Source organism: Ambystoma mexicanum, chromosome 9 (assembly GCF_040938575.1).
Source record: "Ambystoma mexicanum isolate Mex_15411 chromosome 9, UKY_AmexF1_1, whole genome shotgun sequence".
Lineage (NCBI taxonomy): Eukaryota > Metazoa > Chordata > Amphibia > Caudata > Ambystomatidae > Ambystoma > Ambystoma mexicanum.
In genome coordinates, this window is record NC_090931.1 from 129,439,725 (window position 1) to 129,464,758 (window position 25,034).

The 25,034-nt window shown below is 48.3% G+C and overlaps 1 long non-coding RNA gene across 1 annotated transcript; it reads right to left on the bottom strand.

The window, feature by feature from the left end:
- Window positions 1-1,309: 1,309 nt before the first annotated feature.
- LOC138487739 (uncharacterized) lies at window positions 1,310-19,911 on the bottom strand. Its single transcript, XR_011274536.1, has 3 exons — window positions 19,784-19,911; window positions 16,351-16,429; window positions 1,310-3,649 (listed from the first exon to the last, which is right to left on the bottom strand). It is a non-coding gene; the product is annotated as an uncharacterized lncRNA (long non-coding RNA).
- Window positions 19,912-25,034: the final 5,123 nt, after the last annotated feature.

Sequence of the window (25,034 nt, forward strand, 5' to 3'; positions counted from 1 at the left end):
AAGCGGTTTCTAAGCTTCGGACCTGTGTTGCACTGCGCTGTTTCGCTTCCAAGACAAACTTGTTTCCCCTGAGCTATCCTTCCTCGCCAAGTTAATGACGATGAACACTGTTTTTGGAGTCTGACAGGGTTTTTGTGAGGCTGACCCTTTGAATGTTATCATGAGGTTGTTGGAAGGGTGAGAATGAGTTGAAGCTGAGTGTCACCCACTAAGTGAGGGTAGCATGAGGGCTAGGGGCAAGATCTATAGCTGTGATGTCTGTAGGACTCTTTAGCTGAAAGGGCATGCCGGAGTTAAAAGATCTCAGAATTTCCCCTCCCCCTTTCATCTCACCCCTCTCAGCAGCCACTGCACACCATCCTTTGTCAGACTTTCCAGGCCTTTCTATGGAGCCTCCATGGCTGGTAAGAACAGCGGGTTGAGCGCGTATTGCTGTGATCTGTGTTTAATCTGCAGGTCACAAGTTCAAATCCCAGCAAGGTTGACTCAGCCTTTCATGCTTCCGAGGTTGATAAAGTGAGCACCAATTTTTCGATTGGGCAGTAATAATGCATGTAAATATCTTCTATGTAAAGCACTTTGGATAAAAGTGCTGAATAAATAAGTTATTATTATCTAAACATGTCTATGGTAACACATTACAAGGTCAGAATGATATTGGGGCCATGAGCATAACGTCCTGTCCGCGATGCATGGAAAGTGAAAGGGGACAGGGTGTGGTGGGCGGGGCAGGGCAGGCCAGGCCAGTGGAAAAGGAGGTGAGGTAAGCAATGAGTCAAGCTTGGAGATTTGGGGTGCGTGGGTCTCAAAGATAAGCAGGGAAGGGACGTGGGGGTAGACTGGGGAACAAGTGTCATGTGGGGTAGAATCAATTTGGTAACTCCTGTTGCATAAGAAGCATTTGCTGAATGGATCCATTTTGCAAGAAGGTCAATATGTCCAGGCAACGCCCCACCTCGGCTTCACCCAAATGCCCAAAAAGTTCCACCACTTAGCCCTGATCATGCACATTTAAAGAGGAAAGTCCGAAAAGATAGGATAATATCCTATTTAATATGGCACTACATTGTGGGTACCCACCACTTCCAAGCACTCTTACATTAGGTGAAACTATCACACAGTTGTTCTCAGAAGTAAATACTAATGACCGATGAAGGGCTGAGTCGTTCATGCCAGGGTTCCAACCTGTGACTACAGCTGCACACAGGCATCTCAGGCAAGCCCCTGACTCGCTGGCTTATGGTAGCAACTCAGCATGTGGCCACCACAACTTGAGCCAAACCATGGAACACACGTTTGAATAAACAGGTGCATAGAAGGTATTTATTGTGAGATATTTAGCATCATAATCATTTGGTTAATTTAAAAAAAATGTATTTGATTTAGTAGACAGTCAACTTTACAAATACACGTGGAAGAAAAAAGTAATTTTCACAACTTGGAATTTTTACAAAGTTAAAATATACAGTAAACTGAGAGCTTAGTCGTGTGCAATGATCAGAAGAAATAAAACAGTTGTGGTAGAATTCTAAAAGTGATTATTTAGGGCATATGTCCAATAAAATTCATCCAGAAATCATTCAAATGTGTGCTGGCTGGGCAAGTTTGGATCACACAGGTTCAGTCATGTATAGTTGTGTAGTGCAACAAATCTCATTGTAGTTTCTAAGGCTTGAGTTCCATGAGTTCATCAAAGAACTCGCTCAGGATATAGGTTTTAATCCGACCTTTAGTCTTGTTAAGTATCTAATTGTTGCTAAATGTAGTGATATGTTTTCAGCATTGAAGATCATGATTCAGATTTGGTGTGGTGTTAGGAGGTCATTTGGTTAACTAAATTCCAAACAAGGTTGACAGTTACAATTTGAATGATTTGTGCTTGTGCTTGCAATGACATTGTGTATGGCATTAAAGGCAAGCTAGACAAGTGCAGCATTTTAAGACTCATCAGCAACATTATCTTTCTCTAAGTTACGAAGGCCTCCTCCTTCCCCCGCTCTTACCAGTTTGCATAAGTAGCTGGTGCACAATGTGGGACTGTTTTTTTTTGTTGATGATGCTATTATGTTGTCTATTGTATCTTATGTTGTGCCATTTCTGCCATTTTCATGACATCTTGGTGCTTAGGGACCTGCAAGGGATGCTTTGGGTTGGAGTGGGAGGTTAGTAGGAATAGACAGAGAGCAAGCTGGCTGTAACAAGCGTTGAAGCGTGCAGATTGGAAGAAACACGCCCCCTGGTACAGCGAAGCTTTGCTGCATTTTTGGGCGGCATGGGGTCCGATGAGTGCTACCTTAGGGTGGGCATGTTCGTTATCCAATGTGGGTCCATTCGGTGACCCAAACTGGTTCATGCACACGTGTCCTGTGCTTTGAGGTTGTGATCAAGAGTGTTTGGAATTAGTGTGTTTGCGCTATCGTGGTTTGGAGGGTTGTGGTCGTGGTTCGGGCGGGAGGATGAAATTCCAGTTGGCAGTGTGCATTATCTCATTAAAATCCCTTGCCACCACCCACAAAAGAGTTTCAATTGTGCAGAAAAAGGGACACAGAGCCTTAAATGTAAGTGGCCATCCATCATTGCAATGGATCACGCGGAGAACTAAACAAATTGCAGTGAGTTCCCCATAAATGTTCGGTGGAAGGGATTTGCCATGGTCAAAAATCCATTATCCAGACATTTTCTAAATGAAAACATCTGGAATTGTGTCCGCGAAGTGAGGATTTTAATCCCCAGATGTGTATCCGTTAGATTCAATTTTCAGGAAATAAACCATCTGACCAAACATCAATTCTTTAATACCAAAACATGCTACATTTCACCTGAAAGTCAACATTTTAAAACCAATAGTAGGAAACAGCTTATTTTTGCCTAGACAGAAGGTCACAAAGTCATCTGGAATTTCTGGAAAAGGGATGTGGCCTAAATTCTGCCAATTCAGCCCATGGGCAGACTTTCGAGCCAAAATATTGACCGTAAATGTTGATGAAATCATTGTATTAAGCAACAAAAGAAATGTTCTATCAATTACAAAGCATATATTGTATCACCGTCAAATACATATCTTACCGACGTTCGATTTCGGTATCTCACAGAAAAACACTCTAATATCAACTTGACCTCTTTTTTTTGACTAATGAATTATTTACTAATTGCTTCAGTGTATTAAGAGTTTCGTGAGATGGAGCGTAATCCACATCAATGACCTTGAGTCGGGTGGGATTGGCAATACAATCCTCCTCTAATTGCCCCAGACCCACCCCAGCCATGGGGGGTATCCAGGCAGTGTCGTAATGGCTGTGCCAAGTTGCCTGAAGTGGGTGCCCCTTTCTGTCAATCTTTATAACTCTGCCTACATTGACTCGTACCCGCAGGACCACATTCTGACCCCTCATGCGAGGAGGGTAACTTTTAGCTTTCTCCAACTGTCTGCTTACGTAGACCCCTGGCCCTAGTGTGCCGCCGCTGGACCGTTGGAATCCATTTCTGATGATTGACTCTGCCGCCTCCACCGTGGTCCCGTGGAACATAACGTAGAGCTTGCCATTGGAGGGAATCACAGCACTTTGCAGAGTGATGTCCACATAGCCTTCTGAGTTCTCTTCTGTCCACAGGTCTACCACTCCACCCAATGAAGCACTCATTTTGGTCCCTGTAAAATGAAATGGAATACACACTGTTATTTCCACACAAATCAAAAGGTTATCAAATGTGACATCACACCTTTGACGCCTTGACAACGTTGCGAAACGGGAAATCACGTGATGCTTTAGCCTGAAAGCATCACTGAAGCAGCACACGCTGTAAAACCACAGGAAGTAGACACAAAAAAACTGTGGTAGAAGTGTACCAAAAGAAGTAGTGGAACTGTGGTCTCGGCAGGGGAGAGGGTAGGCGGAAGCATAGTGCAGCGTGTGACAAGGTGTTGCGGCCACGGCGTTGCAATAGTGTAAGTGACTAGTAACTAATGCTCCTATTACAACTTTACACTTGCACGGGGACATGAATTCACCAAGATATCGCAAGGACACGTGCTCTCCGCCCTCAAACGTACTAAATGTAAAGGCAACACCTGTCCCGCGCACTTACTTAAACTATGTGCCCCCACTCTCACCCCATTATCACTAATTTATTAGTAACTGTGCACAGATTCCTGTTGCCCAAACTTCAGTGCCTGCTCCCTGTGCCCCTCTGCCCCGTGGTATTAGCTGAAGTCCCTGCTCTCTGTGCCCCTCTGCCCTGTGCTATTAGTTGCAGTCCCTGCTCCCTGCCCCTCTGCCCTGTGGTACTGGCTTCAGTACCTGCTCACTGTGCCCCTCTGCCCTGTGGTTTTATTTGCAGTCCCTGCTCTCTGTGCCCCTCTGCCCTGTGGTACTAGCTGATGTGCCTGCTCTCTGTGCCCCTCTACCCTGTGGTCTTAGTTGCAGTCCCTGCTCCATTTGCCCATCTGCCCTGTGCTACCAGCTGCTGTGCCTGCTCCCTGTGCCCCTCTGCCCTGTGGTACCCGCTGCAGTACTTGCTCTCTGTGCCCCTCTGCCCTGTGGCACTAGCTATAGCACCTGCTCTCTGCGCCCCCCTCCCTGTACAAGCTGCAATGCCTGCTCTCTGTGCCCCCACTGCCTTGTGGCACTAGCTGCAGAACCTGCTATCTGACCCCCCTTTCCTGTGCTACTGGCTTCAGTGCCTGCTCTCTGTGCCCCTCTGGCCTATAGCACTAGCTGTAGCACCTGGGTTCCTTGCCTCTCTGCCTTGTTGCAATGGCTGAGGACCTGCCCGCTGTAGCCCTTCGTCCCTGTGGTACCAGCTGCAGTGCCTTGTCTCTGTGCCCCCTCTGACTTGTCGCGCTAGCTGCAGAACCTGCTATCTGACCCCCCTTTCCTGTGCTACTGGCTTCAGTGCCTGCTCTCTGTGCCCCCGTGCCCTGTGGTAGAAGCTGTAGCACGTGCTCTCTCTGCCTTGTTGCAATGGCTGCAGTGCCTACCCTCTGCCCCCCTCTGCCCCGTGGCATTAATAGGTGTGCCTGCTCTCTGTGCCCCTCTGGCCCATGGCAGTAGCTGCTGTGCCTGCTCGCTGTGACACTCTGGCCCATGGCAGTAGCTGCTGTGCCTGCTCGCTGTGACACTCTGGCCCATGGCAGTAGCTGCTGTGCCTGCTCTCTGTGCCCCTCTGGCCTATAGCACTAGCTGTAGCACCTGGGTTCCTTGCCTCTCTGCCTTGTTGCAATGGCTGAGGACCTGCCCGCTGTAGCCCTTCGTCCCTGTGGTACCAGCTGCAGTGCCTTGTCTCTGTGCCCCCTCTGACTTGTCGCACTAGCTGCAGAACCTGCTATCTGACCCCCCTTTCCTGTGCTACTGGCTTCAGTGCCTGCTCTCTGTGCCCCCGTGCCCTGTGGTAGAAGCTGTAGCACGTGCTCTCTCTGCCTTGTTGCAATGGCTGCAGTGCCTACCCTCTGTCCCCCTCTGCCCTCTGGCACTGCTGCTGTGCCTGCTCTCTGTACCGCACTGGCCCATGGCAGTAGCTGCTGTGCCTGCTCTCTGTGCTCCTCTGCCCCGTGCCACTAGCTGCTGTGCCTGCTCTCTGTGCCCCTCTGGCCTATAGCACTGACTGCAGTGCCTGCTCTCTGTCTCTCTCTGCCCTGTTTCACTGGCTGCCGTGCCTGCCCTCTGTCTCCCTCTGTTTTTTTTGCAGTAGCTGCTGTGCCTGCTCTCTGTACCGCACTGGCCCATGGCAGTAGCTGCTGTGCCTGCTCTCTGTGCTCCTCTGCCCCGTGCCACTAGCTGCTGTGCCTGCTCTCTGTGCCCCTCTGGCCTATAGCACTGACTGCAGTGCCTGCTCGCTGTCTCTCTCTGCCCTGTTTCACTGGCTGCCGTGCCTGCCCTCTGTCTCCCTCTGTTTTTTTTGCAGTAGCTGCTGTGCCTGCTCTCTGTACCGCTCTGGCCCATGGCAGTAGCTGCTGTACCTGCTCTCTGTGCCGCTCTGGCCCATGGCACTAGCTGCTATGCCTGCTCGCTGTGCCCCTCTGGCCTATAGCACTAGCTGCTGTGCCTGCTCTGTGTGCACCTCTACCCTGAGGCATTAGCTGCTGTGCCTGCCCTCTGTGCCGCTCTGGCCCGTGGCACTAGCTGCTGTGCCTGCTCTCTGTGCCGCTCTGGCTCATGGCAGTAGCTGCTGTGCCTGCTCTCTGTGCCGCTACAGCACCACCTGCTGTGCCTTCTCTCTGTGCCGCACTAGACCATAGCAGTAGCTGCTGTGCCTGCTCTCTGTGCCCCTCTGCCCTGTGGCACTAGCTGCTGTGCCTGCTCTCTGTGCCCCTCTGGCCTATAGCACTGACTGCAGAGTGCCTGCTCGCTGTCTCTCTCTGCCCTGTTTCACTGGCTGCCGTGCCTGCCCTCTGTCTCCCTCTGTTTTTTTTGCAGTAGCTGCTGTGCCTGCTCTCTGTACCGCTCTGGCCCATGGCAGTAGCTGCTGTACCTGCTCTTTGTGCCGCTCTGGCCCATGGCACTAGCTGCTATGCCTGCTCGCTGTGCCCCTCTGGCCTATAGCACTAGCTGCTGTGCCTGCTCTCTGTGCCCCTCTGCCCTGTGGCATTAGCTGCTGTGCCTGCCCTCTGTGCCGCTCTGGCCCGTGGCACTAGCTGCTGGGCCTGCTCTCTGTGCCGCTCTGGCACATGGCAGTAGCTGCTGTGCCTGCTCTCTGTGCCGCAACAGCACCACCTGCTATGCCTTCTCTCTGTGCCGCACTAGACCATAGCAGTAGCTGCTGTGCCTGCTCTCTGTGCCCCTCTGCCCTGTGGCATTAGCTGCTGTGCCTGCTCTCTGTACCGCTCTGGCACATGGCAGTAGCTGCTGTGCCTGCTCTCTGTGCCGCTACAGCACCACCTGCTGTGCCTTTTCTCTGTGCCGCACTAGACCATGGCAGTAGCTGCTGCGCCTGCTCTCTGTCTCCCTCTGCCCTGTTTCAATGGCTGCTCTGCCTGCTCTCTGTGCCTGCTCTCTGTGCCCCTCTGCCCTGTGGCACTACCTGCTGTGCCTGCTCTCTGTGCCCCTCTGCCCTGTGGCACTAGCTGCTGTGCCTACTCTCTGTGCCGCTCTGGCCCATGACAATAGCTGCTGTGCCTGCTCTCTGTGCCTTTATAGCACCACCTGCTGTGCCTTCTCTCTGTGCCGCACTAGACCATGGCAGTAGCTGCTGCGCCTGCTCTCTGTCTCCTCTGCCCTTTGTAGCCCCCGCTCAAAGGTTACACTGGCTGCCATTTTGCAGGCAGCCGATCTGGGAAGGAAAGACATAACATTGCTTGTTGCGTTTCCTTCTGCACCCGCCTCCTCTCCAGCAGGCCGGGGGTTTCCAGTGATGTTTCACCCCATGCCACACATTCACCACTGGACTGGACCTATCTCAGGAAAGCTGCAGATCGAACAATGCAGGCAATCCTGCTGGCAGCGGGACCACTAGGACTGCACCATCAACCTGTGGTGACCTCCCCTCCCCGCCTCCCCCAGCTCACACAGGTCTCCCCCCTCAGCGAGGACATATTTCCCCCTGTGGGGGAAGCTGCACAGGATCCCATCAGGAGTAAGAGTAGAATGGCATTTGGGTTTTAGTTAATGTCAGCTGTGGTGACAGAAGGTGTGGCTCAGCAGCAGGACCCACCGTGAAGAGCCCGGACTGCAGATGTGGAAACCTCAAGGTCTTCCGAGTTTGTGGTTGAGGGAGAAGGTCCTAGGTTATGCAATGCCCTCCCTTACAACATTCGGGCACTTCCTAACCTGTCATCCTACCATAAAGCTTTGAAGACTCCACATTATGTCTTCTCTCTTCATATCCGACTGTGTCTTGTAATCCTGTTTACATTCGGTGCCCAGCAGTGGTCGAAGTGAGCAGAAACGGTCGGGAGGGGTGTTCCGCTACTTTTATTTTTACTGTTAACAGCTCCACTACTTTTTCCAACCATTTCCACCATTCAGAACGGCCCATGTGAAGTTAGGGCACACTACTTTACCACCGGATATCAGTTACAGCTAAACTGAAATCTATTTCAGCTCAATTGGCTGTAACCCATCACGGCTGCAACCCTTGACAAATGTGTTAAGCGTTGCTCCCTTCCTTCCTACTCTGTCCCCCACCCGAGTCACAGTTCCACTACTTTTTTGGTGCACTTCTATCACTGCAGCCCAGATATACACACAGATATGCAGATAGCCTCTCCCTGCCCAGTTCCTGCGCTGGCTCTCTGGTCTTCAGCATCCGCCAGCTCTCCTCATCTCCTGTCCCCCTGTCCCTCAATTTCACCGCCCGCCCCCTCCTCGGGCCACAGCGTCCTTTCCACTACAAGCCCTAGGAAGCCCCTCACCAGCTGATCCCTCAAGCCTTCCTCTTCAACCAACTCTCCAAACTACCGTGTCTATACCCACATTCCTCCACACACCGGGGCGTCCTTGCCACTGAGGCCCTCCCTGCATCTGGCTCTCTGAACCACAAGGACACTGCCCGCCCTCCTCCACAGGCAGGTCCATTCTGCTGAGTGCCCCACCTCAGCTTAACCCAATTCGGCCCCCCAGTGCGGCCTCTGGACCTCTTTACCTACCAGTCCCTCATTTGCCAGCTCAGTGCCCCATCTCACGTGCCCAACTCATCTGCCCAATTCATCTGCCAGCTCAGAGTGCCCCACCTCAGCTGAACGCAACTCGACCCCCCAGTGCGACCTCTGGACCTCTTTACCTAGTAGCCCCTCATCTGCCAGCTCGCTGGTCCTCACAGAACTGTCCACAGGCTAGTCCATTCCGCAGAGTGCCCCTCCTCAGCTGAACCCAACTCGGCCCCCCAGTGCAGCCTCCAGACCTCTTTACCTACCAACCCCTCATCTGAAAGCTCTCAGGTCCTCACTACTGCCCGCCTTCCTGACCCCAGCTCCCTGTAACTACCAGCCCTCCTCTGCAACTGACTCTCTGAACCACCTCTCCTTCCTCTCTCTCCCCCTCGGTTATGCTTTTGGCCATATCTCTTCCCCACTGTCCTCTTTACCCTCCCCCCACCCTTCTCCCCCTCTCTGCCTCCCCTGTCCTCTCTTACTCTCCTTCTCCCTCCTCCTCATGTCCATTCCCCTCTTGAATCCCCCCACTCTTCCTTTACTACACCTACCCTCTCTCACCGCCCTAACTAACCTTCTCTAGCCCCCCCAACCCTCCTCTCTCATCAACATTGCTCTCTGGAACGCTAGATCCCTCTGCAATATGACCGCAGCAGTTCTAGACATGTTCCTCCGGCTCAACCTTCATTTCCTCTGCCTCACTGAAACCTGGATCCCTCCTCACAACACTACAGTCCCTACTTCCCTAACCACCTCTTCTTCCTCCTTCTCTCACATCTCTCATGCTACTGGCCGTGGCGGAGGTATTGGCCTCCTCTTCCACCCCCAAATACCTTTCCTCTCCCTCCCCTCCATCTCTTCCTTCTTTACCCTCTTTCGAATTTCTTTACAAATCCTTCTCCTCTCCTCACCCCATCTCCTTTCTAATCATATATCAACCCCCTGGCCCTCTCTCTTCCTTCTATGATGACCTCGATCACCTCCTTTCTCTCATCTCTCCCTCTCCTGTTACTGTATTCAGCAACTTTAATCTTCACTTCCCTTCCCCCCCTCACTCCTCTCCCCTTTCATCCATCCTCAACTCCTACCTCATTTCCCCTCTTCCTTCCTCTCCTACTTACTCCTCTGGCTCCACTCTTGACCTTCTCTTCAACTCTTCCTACCCCTCTTCTACTGTCTCTACACTTCCTCTCTATCTCTCTGATCACGCTCTACTCTCCTTCTCCCTTACTCCCCTTCCCCTTCCTTCTTCTCCTAAGCCTTCCCCTTCTAATTTTTCACGACGTGACCTTCGTAGCTTTGATCCCACCCTCTTTCTTGAAACTTGCTCTTCTTCTCTCCCCTCTCGCTAAGATTTCTCTTCACTATCAGCCAATGACGCACTTTCTACTCTCTCCTCTTCTATCTCCTCCTCACTCAATCTACTCCACCCCCTTTCCTTCTTCCGTCCAACCCAGAAACCCTCTCAACCGTAGCTCTCTCCTCAACTCCTCTCTATGGTACATCTCCTCAGACGTCTTGAGAGACTCTGGCTCAAATCTCCTTCACTATTCAACCAAACCTCCTACTTCTCTTACCACTCCCTTTATGACTCTTGCCTCTCCTTGGCAAAACACTCCTACTACTCTAACCTTCTTCAATCCCAAGCCTCCCACCACCGCCGCATCTTCCAAACTCTCTCTCGTCTTCTCTCTCCCCCAACCCCTGATCCCTCATCCTCCTCCACCCTTTCTCCTTCTGACTTTGCAAACTTCTTCTCCTCCAAGATTCTTGCCCTTCGGCAAAAAATCAATTCCTCTTCTTACTCCCCCTCCCCCTTCTCCCTTTTCTCCCTCTACCTGCATGACTGACTTCTCCCCGTCTCCCCTTCTGACGTCTCTATCCTCCCCTCCAAAGCCCACCCCTCGTCTGCTCCAACTGACCTTTTCCCCTCCCTTCTTATTCCTAAGATCTACCCTCTTCTTATTCCCTACCTAACTTCCTTCTTCAACACCTGCCTTTCCACGGCCACCTTCCCCTCTGCTTTCAAGCATGCCACTATCATTCCGATTCTGAAGAAACCTTCTGCTGATCCCCTGTTCACCTCTAACTTCCATCCTATCTCACTTCTCCCATTCCTCTCTAAACTTCTTGAGCGCCTCGCTTCCAAGCAACTCTCATCCTTTGTCACTAATCTCTCTCTCCTTCCCCCTTCTCAATCTGGCTTCTGCCCCAAACACTCTCCTGAAACAGCCCTCACTTACCTCCTTAACTCCCTCCTCACTGCTCGACACTCTAAGAAATCCTCTGTCCTTATTCTTCTTGATCTCTCTGCTGCCTTCGACACTGTCGATCACCCCCTTCTTCTCAACACTCTCTCTTCCTTTGGATTCAAAGGATCTGTACTCAACTGGCTATCCTCTTACCTCTCCTCCCACTCTTTCACTGTTTCCTGGGGTGGTCACTCCTCTCCTACCCAGCCTCTGGAATACGGAGTACCTCAAGGCTCGGTGCTTGGCCCTTTCCTATTCTCACTCTACACCTCCCTCATTGCCCCTGTTATCTCCTCATTTGGCATCTCTCACCATTTCTATGCCGATGACACGCAGCTCTTTCTTTCCTTCTCTTCGTTCTCTCCTGATCTCCACCTTAAACTTTCTTCCTGTTTTACTGCCATTAAAAACTGGATGTCTTCTCGCTTTCTTTCCCTTAACGCTGACAAAACTGAAGTAGTTTTCTTCCCCCCCAACTCCCTTCCCCCTCCCTCTCCTCCTCCTTTCATTCATTTAGCTCCCTCTAATCTTACTTTCTCCCCCCATGCTCGCAATTTAGGCATTCACTTTGACTCCTCTCTCACTTTTTCCCATCATATACCTCTCACCTCTCGTGCCTGTCGCTACCACCTCTATAATATTTGCAAGGTCCGCCCCTCTCTTACTTTCCATGCCACTAAACTTTTAATCTCCTCACTTATCTTCTCTCGCCTCTTCTACTGCTCCTCCTTACTCTTTGGTCTACCTATTTCACATCTCGCCCCCCTCAAATATTTCTACCACTCTGCCATCCGTACCCCCTGTCTCCTCACCTCCCGAGACTCCATCTCAGCTTCCCTATCCTCCATTGGCTGGCTTGCCTTTCACTCCCAACTTAAATTACATTTTCTCTGCCTATTCTTCAAAACTCTCCATGATCTTGCTCCCCCTTATCTCTCTTCCCTTCTCTATTTTAACACTCCCTCTTACTCCCTTTGTTCCGCTGACCACTTCCTCCTCACTGTTCCTCCCTCCCCTTGTGCCTCCTCCCGTTTCCGCTCCTTCCAACTCCTAGCCCCCCCCCACTGGAACTCCTTACCACTCTCAATCCGCTCTATTCCTACCTTTTCCTCATTCCGCACGGCCCTTAAATCTCTCCTTCGCCATTCCCCGCCATGATACCCCTCCCCCTTCTTGCTCCCCCTCTCCCACCCTTTCCCTCTTCCCCTTAATCCTCTCCCTCCTCTTCCCTCTCCAACCGCATCCTCACCCCTTCAGCCCTTCTGTTTCCCTCCTCCTCCTCCTACCCATCCTCCCTCTTCCTCCCAGCTCTACTCCACTTCTCTCCCCCTTCCCATCTGTCTGATTGCTCTACATACTGTTTTGTTGGTCTGATTCAAAATGTGTAATTTGCTTCTAATGTTACTGTTATTTTGTTATTGTTAAATGTATCTTGTTGTTAATATGTGCAGCGCTTTGGTGTAAAGCGCTATATAAACTTAATAAATACAAATACAAAATACAAATATAGTTGATTCTGTTTGGTCATCTGTGACTTGCGCATTACATATATATGCAATCAATGGCATTGAGTAATCTCGAACGATAAGGTGGCAGAGGGATAATAATGGCCTTCAATGGTGTCTGTTGCGGAATGTGCGCTGGGCTGCACCCTCACCCCTGGTGCTCCGCCGCTCACTCATTCTGTCATGCAAGGCAATCACTTTCAAAAGAGACATGGCCTTATGGGTACAGGGCGATGAGAGCCCCAATCTTAATAACCCCTTTCAGGTTTATCCTCTTTACATGGCAATGATTAACCATTTCAGATTTTATCTGCAGGGTTTTTGCCACATCTGACTACTTAGGTCACTAAGGGGTCTGTAACATTTGCACCTGTGCTTATGAGGGGATAACATTGACAATGGAGTTCCTTGTATCCATTTGGTTGATTGGGCTGAGTCTAAGGATGGGGGGTTGGAGAAAAGGGATTGTGTTGATGGGGAGTGGCACTAGATGCATGCTGCTCAACTGAATCCTGCATCGGGGTAGTAATTCACTCTGCACTTCAGGTCTGGACTCAAATTAACAGAGACAATGTTTTTCTCTGAGTCTTGGACTATTGCTGGCCAAACCAAACAATTCTATGATTCACACAAGTGTAATGAGCATTATTAGATTTCAGGTAACTTGGTCATTGACCACTCATGTATTAGAGAAATCCCTGAATAAAGTTCAAAACACCAGAGCACTCCTGTACGTTGGCGTAGGCATTTTTATCTAAGAGTTCATGAGATTTACATTGTGTTTGCCAATGTATTGTGCACTAGAGGGAAGAGAGAGGCCTGTGCACATCTTTTCATTCTTAACCTCTAAAGCTCCATGATGGGCCTCGAAGGGAAGATTTAACGCGATCTTATTGGTGGCATCAGATCACTACCAGGGAACCTTGGCGAAATTGTGGAACTTTCTATAGGAATTCCGCAGATGGTGGTTTTCAATGGGAATATTAATGCCAAGATTGGAAGTTTGCAGGATACGTGGAAATGATGTATATTAGAGGTAGTGGGGTGATCTCCCAATAATTCTAGTGTTATTGACAGAAAGGGGGTACATTTGATAGAATTATTTTTTTGGTAGAAGGTTACATTATCTAAATGGTAGGTTTCCACTGGATTGCCCGGTGCAACCACCTTGATCCACTGGCTTTGTTGGCTCACTTAATGACAACATGTTGATGCATCTGGAAGCCTTTGATGTATGGCCAATTTCCAAACTGTAAGCCAATTAGTGACCATGAGCTTCTTGTTGCACCCCTTGATTTTGGGGTAGTTAATCTCACCCTGTTTCTATTAGTATCAATCTGGATCCCATGGAGAGGAGAAATGTGAAGTGAGGAGTGGTCTGACATGAGAGAAGGGGGTCATTATTTCTCAAGGTATTACGTTTATTGAACCCATTCCTCTTGACTCTTGCTCAGGGCTTGAGAAGCTTGAAGTCTATGAGGCCCTAATAAAGGTTATGGGGGTAACCTGTTGCTGGAGCGCTACCAAGGCTGAGGCTTATCCAACGATTAAGGGTAGTTTACTGATTGATAGTGGTTGGTTTGATAATTACTGTAGGGAGGCCAAGCTGATTCTGATGGCAGAAGTAGAAAGGGAGGTGTTTGAAAAACAGGGACATATTAGAAAATCATTGCACCATGACAAGTATAGTTTGGCAAGTTTCAAGCAATAGCGCAGGATAGCACAGGGGCAATGCGCTGGTCTTGGAAGCAAGACCACGTAGAGCAACAGAAGTTTGACTCCTGGATCCGCACTTAGAAACAAAACTCAGGTACGGTATTAGGCACGTTATAAAAAAACAAATAAATAAATAAAAATTGCCCTAGTTCAAAAAAGATACATAATCACTGCATGTTTGCACCAGGGCAAAGGTTGCCCAAGTACTAATATGGAATGGTATTAGAAATATTTTTTGCACCAGGGCAATTTTTGGTTATGCCATGTCAAACTGTAATTGTCATGATGCAATGATTTTCTAATATACCCCAGTATTTTTAAAAATAGGGTAAACTTTGCGCTCGTGCTAATACCATGCAACTTTGCACTGGCACCGGTGCAACGTTTGTGTAATCTGGCACCAGATCTGGACCCACCATTGGCAATTAGAATGGGTGGGGCTACAGTATGCCGCATCCACTGAGGTGGCATAAATCCCGACACCGGCCCTGCCCCTCTTTTTACTGCCTTAAATGCATTGTAGAGCCAGGGGCAGGCAGCGTCCTGCTCAGGAAGGAAGGGTAGATGACCCAGAAAGCACCCGAAGCATTATTAAGAAATCTGCTTTAAAAAAAAGTGGTTGGTCAGAGGTACTATGATCGGGAAGAAAATAATCTTGACCAATTGAAAATCTGCAGCTACTCTGAAAATGGATGTGTGGATCTTGGAAATGCATGATCTTGCAGAGATGGAGAGATTATTATATAGGAGAGAAGAGAAAAACACGTTGTTTGAGAAGATTTGGGGGACATTTCTTTCATTGTACTAGACTACAGGTGTGACTGTTGTGGACCTGATGTACTAAGGTGGGGGAGGAGAGGGATGGGGAGGGGTGGGAGTTCAGGTTCATTTCGCCTAGGTATTGTTGAAATTTGCTTCATTGATGGTTTTATGGACTAGCTATTTTGATCTGTAATGAAAATGCCATTTGATTTATTTCATTCTGAACTGTTCTGTATTTTGTAAAATTGAAAAAAAAAATTAAAAAAAAGAAATGTGCTCACGGTGCATTTCTGAATTTTACATTAAGGGTGGGGAGGGTATGGTTTTAACATTTGCATTTGCCTCATGGATATGTCCGTACACACATTAATTTAAGTGGGCCGGGCCACCCGGGACCAAGCCCTGGCAGTCTCCAAAATGTGGGGCTGAGACGGGGCACTGCCGGGGCCCCCCTGCCGGTGCCCCCTCGTCCCACCACATCACGGCGCGACACATTATACTGCCACAGCGGCTGCCATAACGGGAGATGCACCCACCATTAAGTGAGGCAAGCAAGTGCCAGCCAGCCACAGAGTCACTGTAGCTGGCTGGCACTTCTGTTAGTCACTGTAACTTCCTCTGGTGACCCCTTGCGCGAGAGGTCACCAGAAGAAGTTACTGTCCTTTTGTTTTCCCATCCCAGGTCACTAAAGCGTCTTCAACCGTCGGTGAACCTGGGGACTACGTGACATATTTCAGGGTTTATAAAAGATGGCTTGAACAGTAGACAATTCAAGCCATCTTCTATAAAGCTTTACAGACGGACAAAGACGCCTTTGTCCGTAGGCAAAGCTTTATAAAAAATGGATTGAACAGCGTACTTTTCAAGCCATATTTTATAAACCTCGAAATATGTTACATATTTCTTTTTAAAAAAGAAGGCTTGAAAAGTGCACAAACCATAGTAAGGCACGCAAGCAAATATATAAATGTAAGCATTTATATATTTATGTGCGCACCTTACTACGGTTTGTGTTCTATGAAAGCCATCTTTTATAAACATAGAACTATTTCTATAGTTATAACAGATGGCTTGCAAACTACGCAAAGCATAGTAAGGTATGCACACAAAAATATAAAAATGCTATGTTATGTGTGCACCTTACTATGTTTTATGTACTTTTCAAGCCATCTTTTAAAAATATAGAAATAAGTCATCTTTTATGAACATAGAAATACATTTATATATTTCGTTGCGTACCTTACTATGGTTTGTGTACTTTTCAGGCCATGCCCATCATACAAGCTCGCCACCAAATTAGGGTTCCCCCCCCCCTCAATTTCTTCCCCCACTTAAAGCCCTGCGGATACGTCTCGGAAGTAGGGATAACCCGTAGAAACACTAATATTTGTAGTGTAGGTTTTAAAGATGGATGTACAAGTCTTTGCTGAAGAAAGAAAGAAGGGCGTTTATTTTGTTACATTACCGACGTGGAGTAATGACTTTCTGTGGCAGTGGACAGCGTCTGTGGGGGGCTGGATTTCCACTCACCCGCTGGACAGGGTCTGCACTCCGGCTCGGCTGCTGCTTTTAGCGCTGAATGCTGGTCCACAGTGAGCTGCTCGAGGAGCTGAGGAGAGAGCAGACAGTGTCAAGAAAAGCAGAGAACTTCGACAATCCAGTCTACAAAACCCCCGACAGACGCCCCAAGGGCCTGTCTCTTCTGCACCCTGAAGCTTCTCCCAGTCCCCATAACCCCCAACAGACGCCCCAAGGTCAGCCTCCCTCTTCTGCACCCTGAAGAGTCTCCCAGTCCCCCATAACCCCCGACAGACGCCCCAAGGTCAGCCTCCCTCTTCTTCACCCTGAAGAGTCTCCCAGTCCCCCATAACCCCTGACAGACACCCCAAGGTCAGCCTCCCTCTTCTGCACCCTGAAGCGTCTCTCAGTCCACATAACCGCCCCCCCACAGATGCCCCAAAGGCCTGTCTCTTCTGCACCCTGAAGCGTCTCCCAGTCTACAAAACACCCCCGACAGACGCCCCAAGGGCCTGTCTCTTCTGCACCCTGAAGCATCTCCCATAACCCCCGACAGACGCCCCAAGGCCCTCCCTCTTCTTCACCCTGAAGCGTCTTCCAGTCCACATAACCCCCGACAGACGCCCCAAGGTCAGCCTCCCTCTTCTGCACCCTGAAGCGTCTCCCATAACCCCCGACAGACGCCCCAAGGGCCTCCCTCTTCTGCACCCTGAAGCGTCTTCCATAACCCCCAACAGACGCCCCAAGGGCCTGCCTCTTCTGCACCCTGAAGCGTCTTCCATAACCCCCGACAGACGCCCCAAGGGTCTGTCTCTTCTGCACCCTGAAGCGTCTCCCATAACCCCCTACAGATGCCCCAAGGTCAGCCTCCCTCTTCTGCACCCTGAAGCGTCTCCCATAACCCCCGACAGACGCCCCAAGGGCTTGTCTCTTCTGCACCCTGAAGCGTCTCCCTTAACCCCCGACAGACGCCCCAAGGTCAGCCTCCCTCTTCTGCACCCTGAAGCGTCTTCCAGTCCACATAACCCCAGACAGATGCCTCAAGATCAGCCTCCCTCTTGTGCACCCTGAAGCGTCTCCCAGTCAGTGGTCGAAGTGAGCGGGAGCGGTCGGGAACAGTGCTCCTCTACTTTTTTAAATTACATTTTACAGCTCCTATACTTTTGGTTTCGTTTTAAAATAACAGTGTAGGAAGAAGTTGAGACTTCCACTTTCAGTGCACTACACTGAACGTTCCCTTAAACAACAGGTGCATGTGTTTGGGGGTTTGTATTGTGTGTGGGAGGCGGTGTGATGATGGGGTTTGTGGGGAGTGGGTGCAGGCTGGCAGGGAACATAGCTCCACTACTTCTTTTCGTGCACTTCGACCACTGCTCCCAGTCCAAATAACCCCCGACAGAAGCCCCAAGGTCAGCCTCCCTCTTCTGCACCCGAAGCTTCTCAGCCTGGGCAGAGATATGAAGTGCAATAGAAACGTGGATTTAGTTGTGCAGGCGATATTGACGAAAGAGCCATGTCTATAACACTTGAAACATGATTTACTGCCTCTAAGGTCCAAAGACATGTTAAAGCTTTGGTATTTTGGGGAAAAAAAATGTCTGTTTGTGTATGTGCATGTTGGACAGCAGGTGTTAGGTGGGACCCTCCTGTGGGCGTTGCCCCTTTAAGGGGATGTGCTTTCCTCACGTGTATGGCCCCTTTAAGATGGGCAATGACTGTGTCATGGCCCAAGCTAATAAAAGGAGCCCCTGCAGGCACATGAGACAGAGCGGCTGCAACTCCCAAAGAGAAACGACTGAGTCCGTGTCTCATTATTGATGTAGGCCGCAGGCCTACACGTGGAGGCACAGGCCTGCACGCCCTGATGCCATGGGACCCGCATGCCAGGATGGCAGCCGATGTCCGCACGGTCAGAGGCCTGGCAGGCTATGACCCCACTTCATGGTGCGGATGCCCCATAGCACCAGGGGCCCTGCCGGATGTCCAGGGCAGGCCCCAACCCCCACACATAGTGGGACTGTGTGGTGCTAACAGAGATAGCACCCAGGGGCGCCTGCCGGATGACCATAGCAGGCGACCCCAACAATGGCGACGAGGACCACAAGTTAGTAGTGGGGGGGGTGGGGAGAAAGAGGAGCGTCCGACCCCACCGCGGGTCCAGCGTGGCCTGCGCCTCACCGCCACGGCGTGGGAGATGTAGGCCGGGTTGCCCTGCGGTGGGGCACACACCTCGCGGCGTTCTGCCGCAAAGAGGAGAACGTGAGCGGTGGCTTCCGAGAAGAAAAAAGGAGATTCCCGCGGGGAGAGGGTGATGCTGCCCCCCCCTGCATCTGCCGCGGATGGGGGAGAGGTCTTGAGGGGAGAGGAGAGAAGGAGTGGGAGCCCCACCCATGATTGTACCCGGCTGCGGCCCTCTGCGGGCGGTGCTCGTGCGGCTGGGGTGTTTGAAGTGGGGCGGAGTCCTGCCCACTGCCCCTGCGGCATCTCTGGCCGTGGGGGGAAGAAGAAATGGAGTGGCTGCACCGGGGAGATACGGAAGCCTGTGCCGTGTCTTTGAGCAAGAGCCCTGGTGGTGGATTTCCCCTGGCCGCGGCCCTCTGCGAGGAGGGTGCTCGTGCGGCCAGGGGTAGATACAGCCCTGCGGCAAGAAGAGAAGTTGGGGGAGGATCATCTGCCCCTCGGCGTCTGCCGCCGGAACAAGAGCTGTGCTGCCCCCAGGCGGAAAATGGAAGACCGGGCGCGGCCTGTGCCAGGGGGGGGGGAACCAACCAGCAGAATCTTGCGGGATACACTGCCATCAGTAATGATGGCAGGCACAGCAGCGGCAGAGTGATGGCTCCGGGACTCACAAAGAAAACTAACAGAGATAGCACCCAGGGGCCCCAACAGCAGGGTTCTAGGCGATTTGGTCGAGTTTTTTTTCGTCGAATTGTTGTTTTCTTTTATACAATTTGGCTGCAAATGTATGGGGGGGACCCCCGCACTCCCACCCGACCACCCCCTATATTTATCATCACGATTACCCAACCTCCTATATATTTGCACCCAAATTCGCCCCAAAAAACTTCTAGTTCGACGAATTATGTCTCGAGCAAACCTCCCTCTCCCGGACAGCAGCAGTAAACACTTTTGCGCATTTTGTGTCTCCCGGCTCAAGATGGTTGGTAATGTGCGCAGAGGTGCCCCGATTCCCCCTTTGCTGGCCCCCTATATTATCATGCGAATAAAGTGAAAAGGTGCAGCAGCTTAGTCCTACACTTACAGGAAAAAACATCTGTAATTAAGCAGGCACGGCACCAAAAAAATGTACTTTCTTCATTTAAGTGGACGTCAGACTATGCAGAAACATGACCTACTTGGGGGTCTTTCTACAGGTGTTATTGTGGCTGCCCTATACATCAAAACAAAGTTCTTTTAAATGAGCTCGCGCAAGGTGTCTACTTACCCAGAGAAGGATGGCCAGGTGTGTCTCCGAAGTGCTGCGAATCCTGTATTTTATAGTCTTTCAGGACCAGGTCCAATAACGCTCAGTTTCGTTTCTCCGCGGCTGTGCCTCTCCTTAAGTTTCGTTTTCTCGGCAGGAAAATGGCAAGACATTCGCACCCTGGCGCTTTCGTATTTCATTTGAGTTCCGCCTTTAGCATGGGTGTATAATGGCATTTTGTTCATGTCTGTTTTGACCACATCTATGTGTTCAATCTTCTAGAATCCTGCAAAGCCGCAAACTTTTCCTTTTGAACCCAGGAGTGTATGTACAGCACACACTCTTCACACCAGCCATCCGTGGCTGTCGGTGGGCATCTCTTGGGGTGCACGTGATGCTTAATAACTGATGACGATTATTTGTGTAAATCATTTGATAAGGTCGTCTGTGCATTGGGGACCGAGCATGCATGCTGCAGGCAACACAAATGCATCCTTACTAAGATATGACTTCGGCTACTAGAAACGTGTTCTTCTTCCCTTTTTTACTAAACACTGTTACAGTTGGAAATGCATTGATTGGCACGGAGGAGATACTGTAGTTTTTTGGAAAAAATGAAAAAGAAATGTGCCTCAATTTAGAAAAACTGGCTGATATGTATATATGCAATTCTATGCTCTTGACACCACTCAAGAGGCGATGTACACGTTGTGTAACATCGTCATCAAGACCCGAACGGGACCTTGGTGGTACATGCCCCTGACAATTCCCATTCGAATTACCTTTCTTTGTAACATATCTATGGCCCTAAGTATATGCAGCAATGAGCTTTAGATAAAAACAAAATTGACACCCTTGCTGGTTTCTCTTCCAGCTATTGTTGTCTTATTAAAGTATGGAACCATCATCACACTGAATCAACAGAGTCCTGTGATCAGCGTTACACTGCAGAAGCAGTACCACTTTGTCCGCCAAAAGCCAATATAAAAGGTACTTTTTCGATAAGACGAGATTGTTTGCCCTGCACCCCTTGTATAGTATTGTGTGCACTATAAATGAACATCCCATTGATATAGACATATCTACTTACAGATATGCTGAAGGAACTCACTCTGTATGTCACGCATCCGTTAAGGAGCCAGAGGATGTCATCTTATTAAATAACCCGCCTAATACGTCCCAAAGAAATCTGTGTCACACACAGGTTAGTCCCTGAAAAGGCAGCAAAAACAATGTCTAGTATCACAGTTTTTAAGTGAAGCTCTGTTGAAGAGTTTTGTTGCGAAACAAATTTTATATTTCTTTACCTATAGATCATAACACACGCCAATGGGAAAGTATGAATTACCTTTCTGAAAATACTTGATATTCTGTCTGAAGACGGCCATCAACAGTAAAACCAACGGCACTGAGAGAGTGTACCGGATGAGTTTAAAGGGCCGAAACATATGTCGACTTGTTAATAGGAATTGTGTACCATCTGTTTCCTATCTCTCATTCAAGAATAAAATACAGGGTATTTTGGGTTTAATGCATACCCCTATACTCTATATGGACATTTGATGTGTCTGACTCCAGTGACACCAGCTTTTCAAATCTTTTGCATACAACCGGGCCAGAGTTCATCGAAGTTACTAGAAGAGTGGAAGGAGATGATGATCTCAACTCTAACTGCTGCCGATCTAAATCTGAATGACTTGATCATGCGCCCCCAAGTAACAAAAAAGAAGTTCGAACTCCGGTGCTGGATTCAGAACACCGACCGTCATCACCAAATGCCAAGTACTCTAGACTCCGGACCTGGTGCCCATAAATTAAATGTGCCAAGCACGTATTTGACAAACTGCCCCTCTCGTCATCACAGGGCTCAATTTTTGAGACTCCGCTTAAACGCGCTCAAAACAAAAGAGATGCTGTGGCGACGACACATTAATGAAGGAAAAGATAATATGGTTCGCTTTTGTAATAGCGATACAGAAACAACCGAACATCTGCTAACAAAGTTCGAGCGGCTCGTAGCACAACGGACACAGCATCTAAGTGAATTTATGCCTGCAACAGAAGGAAATCGAGATTGGTGGACTTACGCCAGTGCCGGTCACGGCATAAAATTGAGTTGTGCTGTAGTTGACTTTTTAGATTCACTATGGCTTGACAAACTGTGATTGTCTAGCGATATATATAATTACTTTTTTATGAATATGGATTTTTGTGAATATTGATGAACAACACCTTGTAACAAAAGCATGAGTTCTCAATGTTTACATTGAGTCTATCAGGCTGAAGTTTCAAATAAAAAAAAATGGACATTTTGAAATAAAATAGAGTGGTAGCATAACATGTAAACGAAAAGAACACACCTACACCTGCTCTTATAATCTTGAATTAGATGGATTAATGCCACTGGGATCTAGGCCATTGATCCTTAAATTGGTTACAAAATATGTTCTTGTGTTCACAGTATTGTTCACTGTTTTTCCTGTTTTTTTAAGAATGATTTTGGAATTGTCTGCATTTGTCCCTATTCATCATGAAAGTTATGGTGTCTATACACCGGCTAGATTGTAAGTGGATAGCACAGTTTTTGTTTTTATGTATATAGGACTCCCTCTTTTCTGAGCCCTTTTTTATATTTTGCAGTAAATGCGCTTAATAAATTAATCTCTTACTTTAATATACAACAGCTGTGATACGACTAATCTTTAATCATATTAGATTAGCTTGGTCCTAACCTGGTGTTTCTCAGGGACTAAAGGTAGGGGTAGTCGACCTATCATTTTGTTTTTGTTCCAAAGGTTAGGTACAAAAGTATTTAATGTACCTTCCCCTCATACATATTATGCTCAAATGTATTGGGAGAATAAACCTCTCACACCTTCTATGTAGGAAATCAAAGTGCCAGGATAACATGCATCGGGAGGGCAAATATATCTCTCACCAAAGTGTATCCAAAACCAAAGTTCACTCGTGTTGAGAGTGGCTGAAACAGCAAGTCATGTTAAAGAATTGGAGTAACCTTGCCGCCATCTTGGGTGAGGGAGGTTAGTATGTTTATTGTGCCTAGAAGGAATGAACGTATGCAGGAAGTTTAGCATGACGTGTCTGACAATGTAATAGGTATATATTATTATGGCAGTGTCATAAATAAAGAACATAATCCAGACCACATACACATATTTATTGTCAGGCCAGACAGTTTCCAGCAATAATTACACATGGTTGCTCACAAAAAGGCAGACCAGATCCCAATCCAAGTTAAGACCTTTCGGAGTCAATGAAGAAAGTCTGTGTATCCATAACGGTGGTCAGTCAAAAGGCCGAAAACATAATACCGAATGTCAAAAATCTCGAAACCAAAATCTCGAAAAAAAATATTGAATTATTTATTTATTTATTTATATGTGTTTTTGGGGTCAGGTAAGTAAAAAAAAGGGTTAAAATAAAAAAAAAAAAAGGGGGGTTGGGGGGAACCCCCCCATTTCGAAAAAAAAACGTCATAAAAAAAATTCGATATTTTTTTTTTCGGCCTTTTGTTTTTGAGATTTTGGTTTTCGAGATTTTTGTATTCGGTATTATCACTATGAACCATCCATAACATCTCACGTTGTGAGAGTAATTTAGTTGAATTCCCACCATGTTTTGGCACAATTTCCCACATTCAAGAAAGACAAATTGCATCTGTGTCACGTTGTGACCTTTCTCCATCAAGTTAACAGCTGCCGGGGACTTCGAATTGCATGTACGAACATTGGACTTATGTTCTGACCAACGTGTTTTGACTTTTCTTGAAGTTAAACCTACATAATAGAATCTGCACAGACATTTGATGGCATAGACGACATTAAATGAATCATATGTTGCGCCGGTTTTCAAATAAACCGACTTCCCTGTGTACGGATGTTGCATCTTATTTCTTTAATGTCAATGTGGATGTTGCACCGTGCACTAGCACCACTCGAGTGATCCCCTGGCGCTCCGGCGCATCTGCAAGGTAAGCGGGTAGGATGCGTTAGTTGGGCATAGCGGGACACAGGCAGAGTGACAGCTTTGATGTCCTGGTGACAGCTTCACTTCGGTTAACACCGTTCGCTGAGCATGTGTGCGGTTTACGGATCGGTAGACTCCCATGTACTGTTGTGCGGGACTATGTGTGGTTTGTTTTGTTGTTGCAGTGTATTGAAGTGCATGCAGATTGTTGTGCAAGGATGTGGTTGTGTTTGTCTAGCGTTTGAGAGGTGTATGCAGAGAGTTGAGGTTTAGCAGTTGTGTTAGCGGGGCTTTTTTATTACATTGTTGCTTCGGACATCTGTGTTAGGTCTCTGCTCGCGCTATCTGCTGGGCCATTTCGTGGTGGGTCACTCGCCGGGGTTCTGCGCACAGTAGTGGCATGTCTTTGTAACTTTCTAGTGATTTCTGGGCAGGCAGGTGGTGAAGGCCCCCCCCCCCACCCTTGGGTCGAGATGGGTATGATGGAGGGTATGCTCTTAGGTTTTCAAAAGGTGTGCCTGTCATTGCCTCCCTGAGCTCCAAGGGCGTGGCCTCCTACCTCTGAGTTGCAGGCGCTCCATGTCCCTTGTTAATAATGTTATTGCAATGCTGACACAATATATAATGCGTTATATGTTTGAAGAAATATAGTGGGCAGTCTAAAAAAGTGATTATTGTCATGATCATACTTATGTACCCAGAATGCTCTCTGATTTCATGCAAGGCAGACATCAGCCCCAACTGGTACTATTTTTCTGTTTCCTCTTTCTCATAGGCATATTTTAAAATAGTACAAAGGGAAAGTTATCCTTCTATCAGAAAACAATGTATATGTCCAGTGTTGGTTTTGATACTGTGCATTGCACAGTAACTTAAATGTAATGTTCTAATTATAACTACAATAACTACTGCAAGTAATATTTACAAACTGACATTGTAAAATGTTGAAACGAGACAGTTTACAATGTTAGTAAAATTCTATATTTTCCTTTTTATTAGCTTCTTTTGCCAAGAATACACACCACTTTGTCTCTCAAAATGTACCTACCTCTTGGATGGGGTATGCTAGAACTAAAAGCAATTATCTGTTTATTATTTTTGTAAAGCAATGGCAATGTTTTGTTTTGCTTGCTTGCCACTGATAGGTAGTGCTGCTGAATTCGAGCATGTGTTACAATATGAATAAACACAAATAATTAACATAAAATAGAAAGGAAACTCAATTGTAGACCCTATGGTCCTCTGATCCTTTGCAAGGTCAGAACCCCAACACTCTCCCCCCCCC